The sequence below is a fragment of the Oncorhynchus gorbuscha genome, linkage group LG10 (assembly GCF_021184085.1).
Source record: "Oncorhynchus gorbuscha isolate QuinsamMale2020 ecotype Even-year linkage group LG10, OgorEven_v1.0, whole genome shotgun sequence".
NCBI lineage: Eukaryota > Metazoa > Chordata > Actinopteri > Salmoniformes > Salmonidae > Oncorhynchus > Oncorhynchus gorbuscha.
The window spans coordinates 35,568,832-35,585,098 of NC_060182.1; the positions used below are offsets into that span (position 1 = coordinate 35,568,832).

Here is a 16,267-nt window from a genome sequence, read left to right on the forward strand (position 1 = left end):
TGTTAGTTTGATCAATTAAAAAAAATATTTTCATTTCAGTCTTCATCCATAACTGTTGGTTACACAGTTATACTGTAATTGTGCCAGCCCTAGTTACACCAAAGGGTGTGGGTGCTGTAAATGGTTGAATATACATTTGTGGAAATGTTGTTCAGTATTTGAACAGCTCTTGCACAAAGGACAGGGTCAGAGACGGGATATATTTAGGTCATTCAGCATATAGTTTTCTAGACTAGAGTAGCATTGATCTACAGGCACAGTGCAAGCAAACACGGAGATTAAATAAGAATTTTAATCAGATTACAAAACATTTACATTTTCCAATTTGATTTTATGATGAATTTGAAATGAGCAATCAATCAGTCAAATGTGTTTATAAAGCCCCTTTTACATCAGCAGTTGTAAATTATGATGACATTCCTTCCAGGGCAATATCAGCTATACAGAATATAGATTTCCATTCATATTGTTTGGTGTAAATGGACTTAGTACTAAAGTGTAATTAGACTTAGTACTAAAGATTGCTGGCAACAACACTTTGGAAATGGACTCCATTGCTCAGTTAGGGTGCAAAGCTCGAGCTCCATGTCTCTTACACTTCATTTCACAGAAATCTGGTTGAATAAAGACACAGACTCCGGTGGAATGAAGGATAGAATCCATAGAAAGTTCTGGCCGATACAGCAGGGCTCCAGCAGGCCATCTTATGTCTGAAACAAAAGTTGGGTCAAATAAGCAAACATTATTATGGAACTTTAGTTAAATACATTTCATTATGCCTTTTCTCCCACCGTGGAGAACAAAATGGCCGAGTGTCTGTTTTAGGCAGCAACACGCCCTTTCTCGCTGCATGGTGTTTATGAAGAACTACTAAGTTCTTTCAACAGTTTCAACCTGAGTATAGAGGGAAGGAGACGGTGGCCTGGGAGCTTCGACACAGCCCTATGTAATTAATGACTCCAGTTAGTAGGTGAGGGAGGGTGAGGGGGTGGCAGGGACAGGGTGTGGAGCAGAGAAGGGAGTGTAACTTGGCCTCTCCATTTCAGCCTGTGCTGTCCTATAACTGCTCCATGGCTCCAGGCAGGCAGGTAGGAGAATGTGGCCTCTTTCTGGGATACAATCACAGGCCTGCCGGACTGCTTGCTCTGGCTGGCTCTGTCCTCACTCACAAAGCCTTGCCACCTCCACGGTGACCCCCTCTACTGCTCCACCGCTGCCTCTGAGCCCCCTCCTGAGGAAACCAAACACCCACCCATCACCGTCACAATCCCTCTACTGCTTCACAAACCTGCTTAGGAGCTTTGATACTGACCAGACACACACACACCCTTACATGACGAACTCCTTCCCAGGTTGTACTGTATCATTGTTGGTTACATGGGCATTTTTTTTATTAGTATCTTATTTTTATTAGGTTCTTATTCTGTTTTCAGTCACCTCCTTTCTATTTTCTAATGAGCTGTTATTCCTTTGAAATATGATTTTATTTTCTCTACAGAATTGAGTTGCATGAAGTCCATGATTCCGCTATGATGAAGATCTCAGCAAACAAATTACTTTCCAACTCAGCGCCCAGAAAATATTTCAAAATTGAAAAAACCAAAGCATCGAGGAACTTTTAAGACATCACTTTCGGCATTGCTAATTAATATGGATATTTCACTCACCTCACTCACCTTGTTGGCCTTTTAGTTCCCCACCTTCTGAAGAGAAATGCAGATGTGAAAAACAGAACTGCCAAACAGAAAATGTTGGTCCTTGCAGACTGATGTTACCAACAGAACACGATCCTAACTTTCTTCAGACTGACTTTACTTTTCTACCTGACTCAGGTAATGCTATTTTAGAGGCCCAACGTCGACCAATGGGAGATCAGCCTCTCAAAAAAGGCCAACCTCTCTACCCCACTCGCCATGGTATACAGGAGCCACACCCTTCTATGTGGTGTTGTTTTACAGCCTAAACTCTGAACATTAGCTACACCTCTGGATTTTAGGAATCTTTAACTGAAAATGGGAAACGTGAGACTAATGTTGAACAAATAGTACCTCTGCTTCTGGCCTGGGGGCCATATATTTGATCAGATTGGTTTGTTCATCGTAGTAATGTATAGCTCTACTCATCATAGTAATGTAGAGCTCTACTCATTGTAGTAATGTAGAGCTCTACTCATTGTAGTAATGTAGAGCTCTGTTCATTGTAGTAAAGTAGAGCTCTACTCATCATAGTAATGTAGATTTCTATTCATCGTAGTAATGTAGAGCTCTACTCATTGTAGTAATGTAGAGCTCGGTTCATCATAGTAATGTAGAAGAACTCTGCTCATCGTAGTAATGTAGAGCTTTGATCATCTTAGTAACGTAGTGCTCTACTCATCATAGTAATGTAGAGCTCTGCTCATCGTAGTAATGTAGAGCTCTGTTCATCGAAGTAATGTAGAGCTCTGCTCATCGTAGTAATGTAGAGCTCTGCTCATCGTAGTAATGTAGAGCTCTGTTCATCGAAGTAATGTAGAGCTCTGCTCATCGTAGTAATGTAGAGCTCTGCTCATTGTAGTAATGTAGAGCTCTGTTCATCATAGTAATGTAGAGCTCTGTTCATCGTAATAATGTAGAGCTCTGATCATCTTAGTAATGTAGAGTTCTGTTCATCGTAATAATGTAGAGCTCTACTCATTGTAGTAATGTAGCGCTCTGTTCATCGTAGTAACGTAGAGCTCTGTTCATCATAGTAATGTAGAGCTCTGCTCATCGTAGTAATGTAGAGCTCTGTTCCTCGTAGTAATGTAGAGCTCTACTCATTGTAGTAATGTAGAGCCTTGTCCCTCGTAATAATGTAGAGCTATGTTTATCGTAGTAATGTAGAGCTCTGATCATCTTCGTAATGTAGAGTTCTGTTCACCGTAGTAATGTAGAGCTCTGTTCATCGTAGTAATATAGAGCTCTGCTCATTGTAGTAATGTAGAACTCTGTTCATCGTAGTAATGTAGAGCTCTGCTCATCATAGTACTGTAGAGCTCTGATCATCTTAGTAATGTAGAGCTCTACTCATTGTAGTAATGTAGAGCTCGGTTCATCATAGTAATGTAGAAGAACTCTGCTCATCGTAGTAATGTAGAGCTTTGATCATCTTAGTAACGTAGTGCTCTACTCATCATAGTAATGTAGAGCTCTGCTCATCGTAGTAATGTAGAGCTCTGTTCATCGAAGTAATGTAGAGCTCTGCTCATCGTAGTAATGTAGAGCTCTGCTCATCGTAGTAATGTAGAGCTCTGTTCATCGAAGTAATGTAGAGCTCTGCTCATCGTAGTAATGTAGAGCTCTGCTCATTGTAGTAATGTAGAGCTCTGTTCATCATAGTAATGTAGAGCTCTGTTCATCGTAATAATGTAGAGCTCTGATCATCTTAGTAATGTAGAGTTCTGTTCATCGTAATAATGTAGAGCTCTACTCATTGTAGTAATGTAGCGCTCTGTTCATCGTAGTAACGTAGAGCTCTGTTCATCATAGTAATGTAGAGCTCTGCTCATCATAGTAATGTAGAGCTCTGTTCCTCGTAGTAATGTAGAGCTCTACTCATTGTAGTAATGTAGAGCCTTGTCCCTCGTAATAATGTAGAGCTATGTTTATCGTAGTAATGTAGAGCTCTGATCATCTTCGTAATGTAGAGTTCTGTTCACCGTAGTAATGTAGAGCTCTGTTCATCGTAGTAATATAGAGCTCTGCTCATTGTAGTAATGTAGAACTCTGTTCATCGTAGTAATGTAGAGCTCTGCTCATCATAGTACTGTAGAGCTCTGATCATCTTAGTAATGTAGAGCTCTACTCATTGTAGTAATGTAGAGCTCGGTTCATCATAGTAATGTAGAAGAACTCTGCTCATCGTAGTAATGTAGAGCTTTGATCATCTTAGTAACGTAGTGCTCTACTCATCATAGTAATGTAGAGCTCTGCTCATCGTAGTAATGTAGAGCTCTGTTCATCGAAGTAATGTAGAGCTCTGCTCATCGTAGTAATGTAGAGCTCTGCTCATCGTAGTAATGTAGAGCTCTGTTCATCGAAGTAATGTAGAGCTCTGCTCATCGTAGTAATGTAGAGCTCTGCTCATTGTAGTAATGTAGAGCTCTGTTCATCATAGTAATGTAGAGCTCTGTTCATCGTAATAATGTAGAGCTCTGATCATCTTAGTAATGTAGAGTTCTGTTCATCGTAATAATGTAGAGCTCTACTCATTGTAGTAATGTAGCGCTCTGTTCATCGTAGTAACGTAGAGCTCTGTTCATCATAGTAATGTAGAGCTCTGCTCATCGTAGTAATGTAGAGCTCTGTTCCTCGTAGTAATGTAGAGCTCTACTCATTGTAGTAATGTAGAGCCTTGTCCCTCGTAATAATGTAGAGCTATGTTTATCGTAGTAATGTAGAGCTCTGATCATCTTCGTAATGTAGAGTTCTGTTCACCGTAGTAATGTAGAGCTCTGTTCATCGTAGTAATATAGAGCTCTGCTCATTGTAGTAATGTAGAACTCTGTTCATCGTAGTAATGTAGAGCTCTGCTCATCATAGTACTGTAGAGCTCTGATCATCTTAGTAATGTAGAGCTCTACTCATTGTAGTAATGTAGAGCTCTACTCATTGTAGTAATGTAGAGCTCTGTTCATCGTAGTAATGTAGAGCTCTGATCATCTTAGTAATGTAGAGTTCTGTTCATCGTAGTAATGTAGAGCTCTGTTCATAGTTGTAATGTAGAGCTTTGTTCATCATAGTAATGTAGAGCTCTACTCATTGTAGTAATGTAGAGCTCTGTTTATCGTAGTAATGTAGAGCTCTACTCATTGTAGTAATGTAGAGTTCTATTCATCGTAGTAATGTAGAACTCTACTCATTGTAGTAATGTAGAGCTCTGTTCATCATAGTAATGTAGAGCTTTGATCATCTTAGTAATGTAGAGTTCTGCTCATCGTAGTAATGTAGAGCTCTACTCATCATAGTAATGTAGAGCTCTGCTCATCGTAGTAATGTAGAGCTCTACTCGTTGTAGGAATGTAGAGCTCTGCTCATTGTAGTAATGTGCTGCTGAAGGCGCTGCTCATCCTGCTCCTTCCCATCAGAGGATATCACTCTCCTCATTAAACTGGTTCATTTTTGTTGTAATCCAGAGCCTCTCTGCTCTTGTATCAATTCTAATAGCAATATTGGCGCGATAATTGCATAGATTTTGTGAAAGGGAATCATTTGTGTCGTCGTAATTAGAGACAACCATGAATGTTCAAGTGCTTAGTGGCATTTATCCCCTAGAATTACTATAATCCACATGGAAATTAGATATTAACATAACAATTCAACAATAGTAATTTTTCATGCAGTCTTTATTGTAATGTACAGTATCATAACTTTTTAATTTCAGCAGCAGCCAACGTGATAGAAGTGTAAAATTCTGGTCACTTCACTGTAACATTTCAAACTTCACAGCTCCGTCGACTCCTCCCCCCATCTTTATTGAAAAGGGGCTACATCACTCTGAAAGGGCTGTGGCTCCCTGAAAGGAATTTCACCCCCAGGCAATGGAGGGAACAGAGGGATGGACAGGAGGGGGACAGTTCTGAGACATTCATGAGGCCTATATACACCTAGCCTCACCTGACAATACATTTATCTTGAGAGAGCACATTCATTTGAGACCAATCTATTTGTATGTGATTTTATTGACAAGGACACCAACATCTTTGAGTTATGAGTTGCTGTTGTGCTCCTCAGACAGACATATTATATTTTACTCTGGGTTGTGTGTGGGCCTGATAGCCCTGGACAGACACTGGGGCTCTGTGTCCCAAATCAAACCCTATTCGCTATGTAGTGCACTACTTTTGACCAGAACCCTAAGGTGCCTGGTCAAAAGTAGTGCACTGTGTAAAGAATCATTTGCCATTCGGGACGTTAGAGTATACTGGGGTTTCTTCAGGGTAATCTTGAGGAGCGAGGGGGAAGTGACAGGTGAAAAATGAGCCTGTAAAAGCTCTTAGATTAGAGATGGCTCTCTCGCTTTCTACCACAGGAACAAAGAGTTCACAGCACAACAGACCTGCATGCTGTAGAGAAGCCATTGCTCAGTGGACACTGGGGTGGGGCTTTGCTGTCCCTCTCTGCAAATAGCCTCAGGGCATAACTTTGGGGAGTCACCCCCCCCCCCAGATGGAATCAGGTGTTACCATACAGTAGACATACAATAAAAGGGAGAGGAGGTGGAGGCAGGCTACGGGGCGTAAAAGTAGTTGTGGAGACATTGCACAGAAGGAAATGCACACTAGTCTATTCAAGGTTAACAAAACGCTTCTAAAGTTTGTCATTTCCACTGCCCTAACAAAACAAAATTCAACCCCTACAAAAATGCAGAATTATTTTCCTGCTGGGAGAAACTGGTACAAAAAAAAACTACAGCAGAACAGTGTTGCCTATAGCAGGAACAGCTTTGTAGAGCATTTTGGAAAGAAGGATTGCGTAACATATAATAGACGAAGTGTGACAATGTGTGCCAAAGGACTTGACATTTTCATGATGTGCATATCATGGGTAAACTGAAAATATGAGTAAAAGTTCATATCCTGCTTTCAGATCAACCCCTTGGCGAATAATGTGTGTCGTAACATCACACAATAAGTTGTGCCGCATAGTTTAGTTTAGTTTAGTTTATTCATTCGACCATTTAAACAAAAAACAAGACCAAATGAAACTGGAAAAAGCCATACGTGCACATGAATAAAATCATGGAGGAGAACACACAATAAAGTCTGGGACTTATTTCCATTGTGGTCCTCTTGAGACAAGATGGCTAGACAAGATCAAACACAGTATGGCAGTGAAATCATAAAACAAAAACATAGTCACCTAAAGTAGAAGGTTGGTGCTTAGATTGGCTGTTTCAACAATCCCATTGGCTTGAACCCACTTCTGTTCGTGAGCCGTGAGGCAAATAACAATCGATAGACATTACTCCATGCTTAGGTAAATATTCTACCACAAACTGAAGTGACATTCAGGTTAAGAGTTAAACCCACGGTGTCATCAGCTCTTTGTTCTTTGCCTCCAAGTACCACAGAATAGACCAAATCGAGTATCGATCCCATAGGTCCAACCCTCTATAAACCCCTACATCCATCAGTGTCCTCAGAAAAAATATGTTTTATATAGGGACTTGTTGACTTTTTAAAGCCTCTTTTTAAAGCCTCTCAATTGTCATAGAACAGCAAGGTCAATGGGAAGTGAACACGGCCTTTGACAGCAGCACCTGGAGAAGGGTGGTGAGGAGGACATGCCGTTGCTGTGTAATGATTCAGAACAAGTGGACATCTTGGTCAATGGAACACGGGTGTGACCATGCCCTGAAGTGTATTTAGTAATAGTGATACATGCCAGTGTGTGACCGTACACTGAAGTGTCTTAGCAACGGTGTTCAGTGTTTGGGTGGCTTGTATCTATCTCTTCAAGGAACAACCAGGATTCCTTATAGGAAAACAAAGGTGTTTGTTATTCTGTTGTTTTGGGGAGAGCACTGACCCACAGAGAGTGAGAGAGACAAATATAGAAAGTCAGAGACCCGAGAGGTGTGTTTGTTTGTGTGTGAGAGAGAGAGAGAGAGAGAGAGAGAGAGAGAGAGAGAGAGAGAGAGAGAGAGAGAGAGAGAGAGAGAGAGAGAGAGAGAGAGAGAGAGAGAGAGGAAGACAAAGAGAGAAACAGATGTGAGAGATGAGATGGTAATTTCAGTGCTGCCATGCTCCCCGAAGGCAGCTCCCTCCTAAGTAAAGGCGGTGTCTGAACATGCCACAGTCAGGAAGGAATGTCAGTGGAGCCCTTCAGGCAACGACTGAGATTGGCTTATGTAAAGCCGCTCACACTGAAGCCAAATCAACACGCTGATATCTTGAACTGCACTGTGTCAAAAAATGTGCCTAGCTCTATTAGATACTTAAGAATGCATACCAACATGATAGTTATGCAATCAGTGATTTGCTGCAGTTGTTTATTTTATTTGAGCTTGCCCTGCATGCCGGTATGTTGACGAGGTTATGACAACAATTGTTCTCATGAAAGGACAATATATGATACCTGAATATTCTAACAAGTATTCCTTTATGACAGGCTTAAATAGTGAAGACCTAATCCAAAACCACACCGTCATCATTAGACAAGTCCAATCAGGAATAATTAGTAACATCATAAAGGCCTGCCTGGCTGTGTCTAAGCATGGTATTTGGTTTGGAGTCGTTTGACATTTAGTTTTAAGTTTGGGATTTATAATGGTGTTGAGATTGTTTTAGGGCTGGGGTTATGGGAGCTCTGCCCATATGCAGCCTAAGGGATCGGGCAGTCTTCAGCCTGGACCTCTGCTGCTGCATTCTCCACAAGCTCACTACTCATCTCTCTCCCCTCTCTCTCCCTTCTTCTCGCTCCCCTCCTTTTCCTCCTTCTCTCCTCTCTCTCTCCCCCCCTCTCGTTTTCTCCCAGCTACTGATGGGAATCTGATGCCTCATTGAGTGAGTCTGTTCTGACTCGCCCGAGCAGGAATGCACCATCCATCTAATGCACTTTTATGTCCAAGTAAATTGACAATGAAGAGTGCCATCATTTTACAGCATAAATATTTCACTCCCCATTTGGATGCAGATTCCAAGATGCGGTGGCTGGAATACAAATGGGCTGTCTCTCCCTGGGGAAATGAGGGTCACCTGGCCTCAGTGGGTATGATTTGTGTGTGTGTGTGTGTGTGTGTGTGTGTGTGTGTGTGTGTGTGTGTGTGTGTGTGTGTGTGTGTGTGTGTGTGTGCGTGCGTGCGTGCGTGCGTGCGTGCGTGCGTGCGTGCGCGTGTGTGTGTGTGTCTGGAGAGAGACTGTGTGGTTTTCTTGTTATCAGTCCTTGTTAGATGTTGTTGGCAAGCTGGGATATTAATGCAAAAAGGTCGATTTTATATTTTGTAGAGCAGAGACCACGATCACAAACAAATTGCAAGTTTACTTTAGAAAACACACATTGAATATGTACTGCAGTCGACAGTCCTCTTAAATATTTGGTTATGCTTGCCTTTCGCTTCCTTGTACTCACACTGATGGGAAAATGACTATGATTGCAAAGTACATTATTCACGGTTGAGTAGTTACCAAGACAGACATTAATGCCCTATTCTGTTGAAAAACGTTCAAAGTGTATCAAAACTTTCAGCCCAAAATGATTCTCCTAAGAGGGTTTGGTATAGTGAGTCTCATGTTGGGCTGTCTGGCAGAAGCCAGTGTTTATCTGTCTCTTCTCCCTGACGTGGTGTAATGGAACTCTCAGTAATAGCAGAGGAGAGATGGCATCACAGCAGGTCATAATGGGATGCTCTTTTCTCCCTCAAACACTCTGGGCCTAATCAGAACATTAAAACATGACTTGTTAGCTCAGCCATAGCGGAAGACACTGACAGAGAAACCAGACCGAGGTTATTTCTCCCTTTTCTGCCATTTATGAATATGCAGTATGCAGTTGAAGTGTAAACACATAGCATATGACATAATTGACCTCTGTTGAACACTGAAACTCTGTGCCGTGCATAGATGAATAGCTATTCTATATTTGTAACAAGAACTGATAGACCCACATGTGTTTGCACAGTACCTAACAAGTGCACTTTGCCAAATGCACTCCATTCCTCATCCCCTTCCCTTCTCATCCCTGTCAGCCCTGTTATCTGTGTGCGTATGAGCCTGGTCTTGCACTGTGTTCAGCATGCCTGCTGTTTCGCCCAGCCACTGTTCGGATTCTATAGAGACTGATCGAGGAAGACATTCCAGTTGGCTATGAGGTGCTGATTAGTTGAAGTGTGCTTTACGACATATTCTTTGTTCCCGAAAAAGGACTGTGAGACTGTGCACTCGACCCGGGCGAAACCGTCTCTCCTCTATTGACACAGGTCAAAGTCTATTCACCTCAGCATCTCTGCTCCTCTCCCCGAGGTCCAGAAAGCAATCATCTGATTAGTCCTTAAGTCCACAAGTTTGAATTGAGATCCAGAGCAATGAGAAACCTGTAATGGCACAGAGCAGCTGTGTCTGTTCACTCGAAAATATTGGTGTATTTTTTGAAATAACAATTTACAACACGTAAAAAAAATATATTTGTTGTTGTTGTTGTTCCCATTCTAATGATCTTTCTATTGTTAATAGTCGGTGCTCCCTGTTAATAGAAAGTATTCCCTAAAACCGCCTGATGGAGCAGGGGATTAGGCACCGGGCCCTAGCAACACAAAGCATGTCTAGATTAAAAGGAAATCACTGTGCCTTGACTTAAAGGGTCACTGAGAGCCAATTTAGATTCCTGTGCCTCGGCAGTCAGGAGGTAATCCAGAGACAAAACAAGCATCAGAAAGGTGAGAAGGGGGTGTCTTTGAGAGCTGCCATTCTCACTTTTCACTGCTTACCACAACTGTGTGGGCAAATTCATTCTCATGGTGAAGAAGGAACAACAGAATGAGTTCTTCTACCCGTGCTGTCATTAAAAGGCCAGACATTACCCTGCATCGTACATAGAAAATGGAGGCGGAAGAAATGGCAGCAGTTCTACGGGCGCCCAACCAATTGTGCTATTATGTGTTTTTTTCGTGTTATTTGTAACTTATTTTGTACGTAATGTTTCTGCAATTGTATCTTATGGCAAAAAAAAGAGCTTCCGGATATCAGGACCACGATCACTCACCTCAGATTAGATTTTTTCTTCAACAAGCAGGACACGCAGGACATTCTCCGAACACCGGACAAGGCCAACATTCCAGTTATTTGCAAGAGGAAGAGACGCAGGTACAGAGGGCACAGAGCAGGGTGCCTCGTAAGGATTCGCAGAAGGCGAGTGGGAAAGCTGCCATTACCGTCAATATTACTCGCCATTGTGCAATCATTGGACAATAAATTAGACGAGGTACGATCACAAATATCATACCAACGGAACATCAAACACTGTAATATTTGATGTTTCACGAAATCGTGGCTGAATGATGACATGGATATTCAGCTAGCGGGTAATACGCTGTACCGGCAAGATGGGGGGGTCAGTCTGTGCATATTTGTTAACAACAGCTGGTGCACGAAATCTAAGGAAGTCTCTAGATTGTGCTCCACAGGCGGATGCTGGCATTAAGACCGCACTCAGTCAGCTACAGTGCCTTGCGAAAGTATTCGGCCCCCTTGAACTTTGCGACCTTTTGCCACATTTCAGGCTTCAAACATAAAGATATAAAATAGTATTTTTTTGTGAAGAATCAACAACAAGTGGGACACAATCATGAAGTGGAACGACTGAAAAATTGGGCGTGCAAAATTATTCAGCCCCCTTAAGTTAATACTTTGTAGCGCCACCTTTTGCTGCGATTACAGCTGTAAGTCGCTTGGGGTATGTCTCTATCAGTTTTGCACATCGAAAGACTGACATTTTTTCCCATTCCTCCTTGCAAAACAGCTCGAGCTCAGTGAGGTTGGATGGAGAGCATTTGTGAACAGCAGTTTTCAGTTCTTTCCACAGATTCTCGATTGGATTTAGGTCTGAACTTTGACTTGGCCATTCTAACACCTGGATATGTTTATTTTTGAACCATTCCATTGTAGATTTTGCTTTATGTTTTGGATCATTGTCTTGTTGGAAGACAAATCTCCATCCCAGTCTCAGGTCTTTTGCAGACTCCATCAGGTTTTCTTCCAGAATGGTCCTGTATTTGGCTCCATCCATCTTCCCATCAATTTTAACCATCTTCCCTGTCCCTGCTGAAGAAAAGCAGGCCCAAACCATGATGCTGCCACCACCATGTTTGACAGTGGGGATGGTGTGTTCAGGGTGATGAGCTGTGTTGCTTTTACGCCAAACATAACGTTTTGCATTGTTGCCAAAAAGTTACATTTTGGTTTCATCTGACCAGAGCACCTTCTTCCACATGTTTGGTGTGTCTCCCAGGTGGCTTGTGGCAAACTTTAAACGACACTTTTTATGGATATCTTTAAGAAATGGCTTTCTTCTTGCCACTCTTCCATAAAGGCCAGATTTGTGCAATATACGACTGATTGTTGTCCTATGGACAGAGTCTCCCACCTCAGCTGTAGATCTCTGCAGTTCATCCAGAGTGACCATGGGCATCTTGGCTGCATCTCTGATCAGTCTTCTCCTTGTATGAGCTGAAAGTTTAGAGGGACGGCCAGGTCTTGGTAGATTTGCAGTGGGCTGATACTCCTTCCATTTCAATATTATCACTTGCACAGTGCTCCTTGGGATGTTTAAAGCTTGGGAAATCTTTTTGTATCCAAATCCGGCTTTAAACTTCTTCACAACAGTATCTTGGACCTGCCTGGTGTGTTCCTTGTTCTTCATGATGCTCTCTGCGCTTTTAACGGACCTCTGAGACTATCACAGTGCAGGTGCATTTATATGGAGACTTGATTACACACAGGTGGATTGTATTTATCATCATTAGTCATTTAGGTCAACATTGGATCATTCAGAGATCCTTCTGGAGAGAGTTTGCTGCACTGAAAGTAAAGGGGCTGAATAATTTTGCACGCCCAATTTTTCAGTTTTTGATTTGTTAAAAAGGTTTGAAATATCCAATAAATGTCGTTTCACTTCATGATTGTGTCCCACTTGTTGTTGATTCTTCACAAAAAAATACAGTTTTCTTTGTTTATGTTTGAAGCCTGAAATGTGACAAAAGGTCGCAAAGTTCAAGGGGGCCGAATACTTTCGCAAGGCACTGTATATAAGGAAATAATCAAACAGGAAACCGCTCACCCAGAGGTGGCGCTCCTAGTGGCTGGAGACTTTAATGCAGGGCAACTTAAATCAGTTCTACCCAATTTCTACCAACATTTTAAATGTGCAACCAGAGGGAAAAAAGTTCTAGATCACCTGTACTCCACACACAGAGACACGTACAAAGCTCTCCCTCACCCTCCATTTGGTAAATCCGACTGCAATTCTATCCTCCTGATTCTTGCTTACAAGCTAAAATTAAAGCAGAAAGCACCAGTGACTCAGGTGAAGCAGATGCTAAACTACAGGACTGTTTTGCTATTACAGACTGGAACATGTTCTGGGATTCTTCTGATTGCAATGAGAAGTGGTGCGCAATAAGTGCATCGAGGACGTTGTACCCACAGTGACTGTATTTACATACCCCAACCAGAAGCCATGGATTAGCTGCCGCTTTCATGGTGCGGGACTCTAACCTGGAAGCTTATAAGAAATCCTGCTATGCCCTCCGATGAACCATCAAACGGGCAAAGCATAAATACAGGGCTAAGATTGAACCATACAACACCGGCTCCGACGCTCGTCTTATGTGGCAGGGCTTGCAAACTAGTACCGACTACAAAGGGAAGCACAGCCGAGAGCTGCCCAGTGACACGAGCCTACCAGACAAGCTAAATCATTTCTATGCTCGCTTCGAGGCAAGCAACACTGAGGCACGCATGAGAGCATCAGCTGTTCCGGACGACTGTGTGATCACGCTCTCCATAGCCGATGTGAGTAAGAATTTAAGGCTGCGGGGCCAGACGGATTACCAGGACGTGTGCTCCGGGCATGTGCTTACCAACTGGCAGGTGTCTTCACTGACATTTTCAACATGTCCCTGATTGAGTCTGTAATGCCAACATGTTTCAAGTAGACCACCATAGTCCATGTGCCCAAGAACATGAAGGAAACCCGCCTAAATGACTACAGACCTGTAGCACTAACTTCCGTAGCCATGAAGTCCTTTAAAATGCTGGTAATGGCTCACATCATTATCCCAGAAACCCTAGACCCACTACAATTTGCATACCGCCCAAACAGATCCACAGATGATGCAATATCTATTGCTCTCCACACTGCCCTTTCCCACCTGGACAAAATAAACACCTACGTGAGAATGCTATTCATTGACTACAGCTCAGCGTTCAACACCATAGTGCCCTCAAAGCTCATCACTACCTACCCTCACTAAGGATCCTGGGACTAAACACCTCCCTCTGCAACTGGATCCTGCACTTCCTGAAGGGCCACCCCCAACTGGTGAGGGTAGGTAGGGCAACACATCTGCCACGCTGATCCGCAACACTAGAGTTCCCCATGGATGCGTGCTCAGTCCCCTCCTGTATTCCCTGTTCACCCATGACTGCATGGCCAGGCATGACTCCAACACCATCATTTCGTTTGCAGACGACACAACAGTGGTAGGCCTGATCACCGACAACGACGAGACAGCCTATAGCGAGGAGGTCAGAGACCTGGCCGGGCCAGAATAACAACCTATCCCTCAACGTAACCAAGACAAAGGAGATGATTATGGACTACAGGAAAAGGAGGACTGAGCACGCCCCCATTCTCATCGATCCTCAAAAGGTTCTACACCTGCACCATCGAGAGCCTCCTGACTGGTTGCATCACTGCCTTGTACGGCAATTGCTCGGCCTCCGACCGCAAGGCACTACCGAGGGTAGTGCGTACAGCCCAGTACATCACTGAGGCTTAGCTGTGTCACTAAGCTGCCTGCCATCCAGGACCTCTACACTAGGCAGTGTCAGAGGAAGGCCCTAAAAAATGTCAAAGACCCCAGCCACCCCAGTCATAGACTGTTCTCTCTACTTCCGCATGGCAAGTGGTACCAGAGTGCCAAGTCTAGGACCAAAAAGGCTTCTATACAGTTTTTACCCCCAAGCCATAAGACTCCTGAACAGGTAATCAAATGGCTACCCGGACTTTTTGCATTGTGTCCCTCCTCCCAACCGTTCTTTTACGCTGCTGTTACTCTCTGTTTATCATATATGCATAGTCACTTTAACTATACATTCATGTACATACTACCTCAATTGGCTCGACCAACCAGTGCCCCCGCACATTGGCTGACTGGGCTATATGCATTGTGTCCCGCCACCCACCACCCGCCAATCCCTGTTTTACGCTACTGCTACTCTCTGTCAGCCCGATAACCGGTGCCTGTTTATAGCCTCGCTACTGTTATATGCTCGCTACTGTATATAGCCTCACAACTGTTATAGCCTCGCTACTGTATATAGCCTCCCTACTGTTATAGCCTCGCTACTGTATATAGCCTCACAAATGTTATAGCCTCGCTACAGTATATAGCCTCGCTACTGTTATAGCCTCGCTACTGTTATAGCCTCACAATTGTTATAGCCTCGCTACTGTATATAGCCTCCCTACTGTTATAGCCTCGCTACTGTATATAGCCTCGCTACTGTTATAGCCTCGCTACTGTTATAGCCTCACAACTGTTATAGCCTCCCTACTGTATATAGCCTCACAACTGTTATAGCCTCGCTACTGTATATAGCCTCACAACTGTTATAGCCTCGCTACTGTATATAGCCTCACAACTGTTATAGCCTCGCTACTGAATATAGCCTCACAACTGTTATAGCCTCGCTACTGTATATAGCCTCGCTACTGTATATAGCCTCGCTACTGTATATAGCCTCACAACTGTTATAGCCTCGCTACTGTATATAGCCTCGCTACTGTTATAGCCTCGCTACTGTATATAGACTCACTACTGTTATAGCCTCGCTACTGTATATAGCCTCGCTACTGTTATGGCCTCGCTACTGTTATAGCCTCGCTACTGTATATAGCCTCACTACTGTTATAGCCTCGCTACTGTATATAGCCTCGCTACTGTTATAGCCTCGCTACTGTATATAGCCTCACAACTGTTATAGCCTCACAACTGTTATAGCCTCGCTACTGTATATAGCCTCGCTACTGTTATAGCCTCGCTACTGTATATAGCATCGCTAATGTTATAGCCTCGCTACTGTATATAGCCTCGCTACTGTTATAGCCTCGCTACTGTATATAGCCTCGCTACTGTTATAGCCTCGCTACTGTATATAGCCTCGCTACTGTTATAGCCTCGCTACTGTATATAGCCTCGCTACTATATATAGCCTCGCTACTGTTATAGCCTCGCTACTGTATATAGCCTCGCTACTGTATATAGCCTCACTACTGTTATAGCCTCGCTACTGTATATAGCCTCGCTACTGTTATAGCCTCGCTACTGTATATAGCCTCACTACTGTATATAGCCTCACAACTGTTATAGCCTCACTACTGTATATAGCCTCGCTACTGTTATAGCCTCGCTACTGTATATAGCCTCGCTACTGTTATAGCCTCGCTACTGTATATAGCCTCACAACTGTTATAGCCTCCCTACTGTATATAGCCTCTCTACTGTTATAGCCTCGCTACTGTATATA

General features: G+C 43.1%; 1 long non-coding RNA gene across 1 annotated transcript; it reads right to left on the reverse strand.

Moving 5' to 3' along the window:
- Positions 1-270: 270 nt before the first annotated feature.
- Positions 271-1,800, reverse strand: LOC124045132. The gene is made up of 2 exons (XR_006840791.1): positions 1,677-1,800; positions 271-710 (listed from the first exon to the last, which is right to left on the reverse strand). It is a non-coding gene; the product is annotated as an uncharacterized LOC124045132 (long non-coding RNA).
- Positions 1,801-16,267: the final 14,467 nt, after the last annotated feature.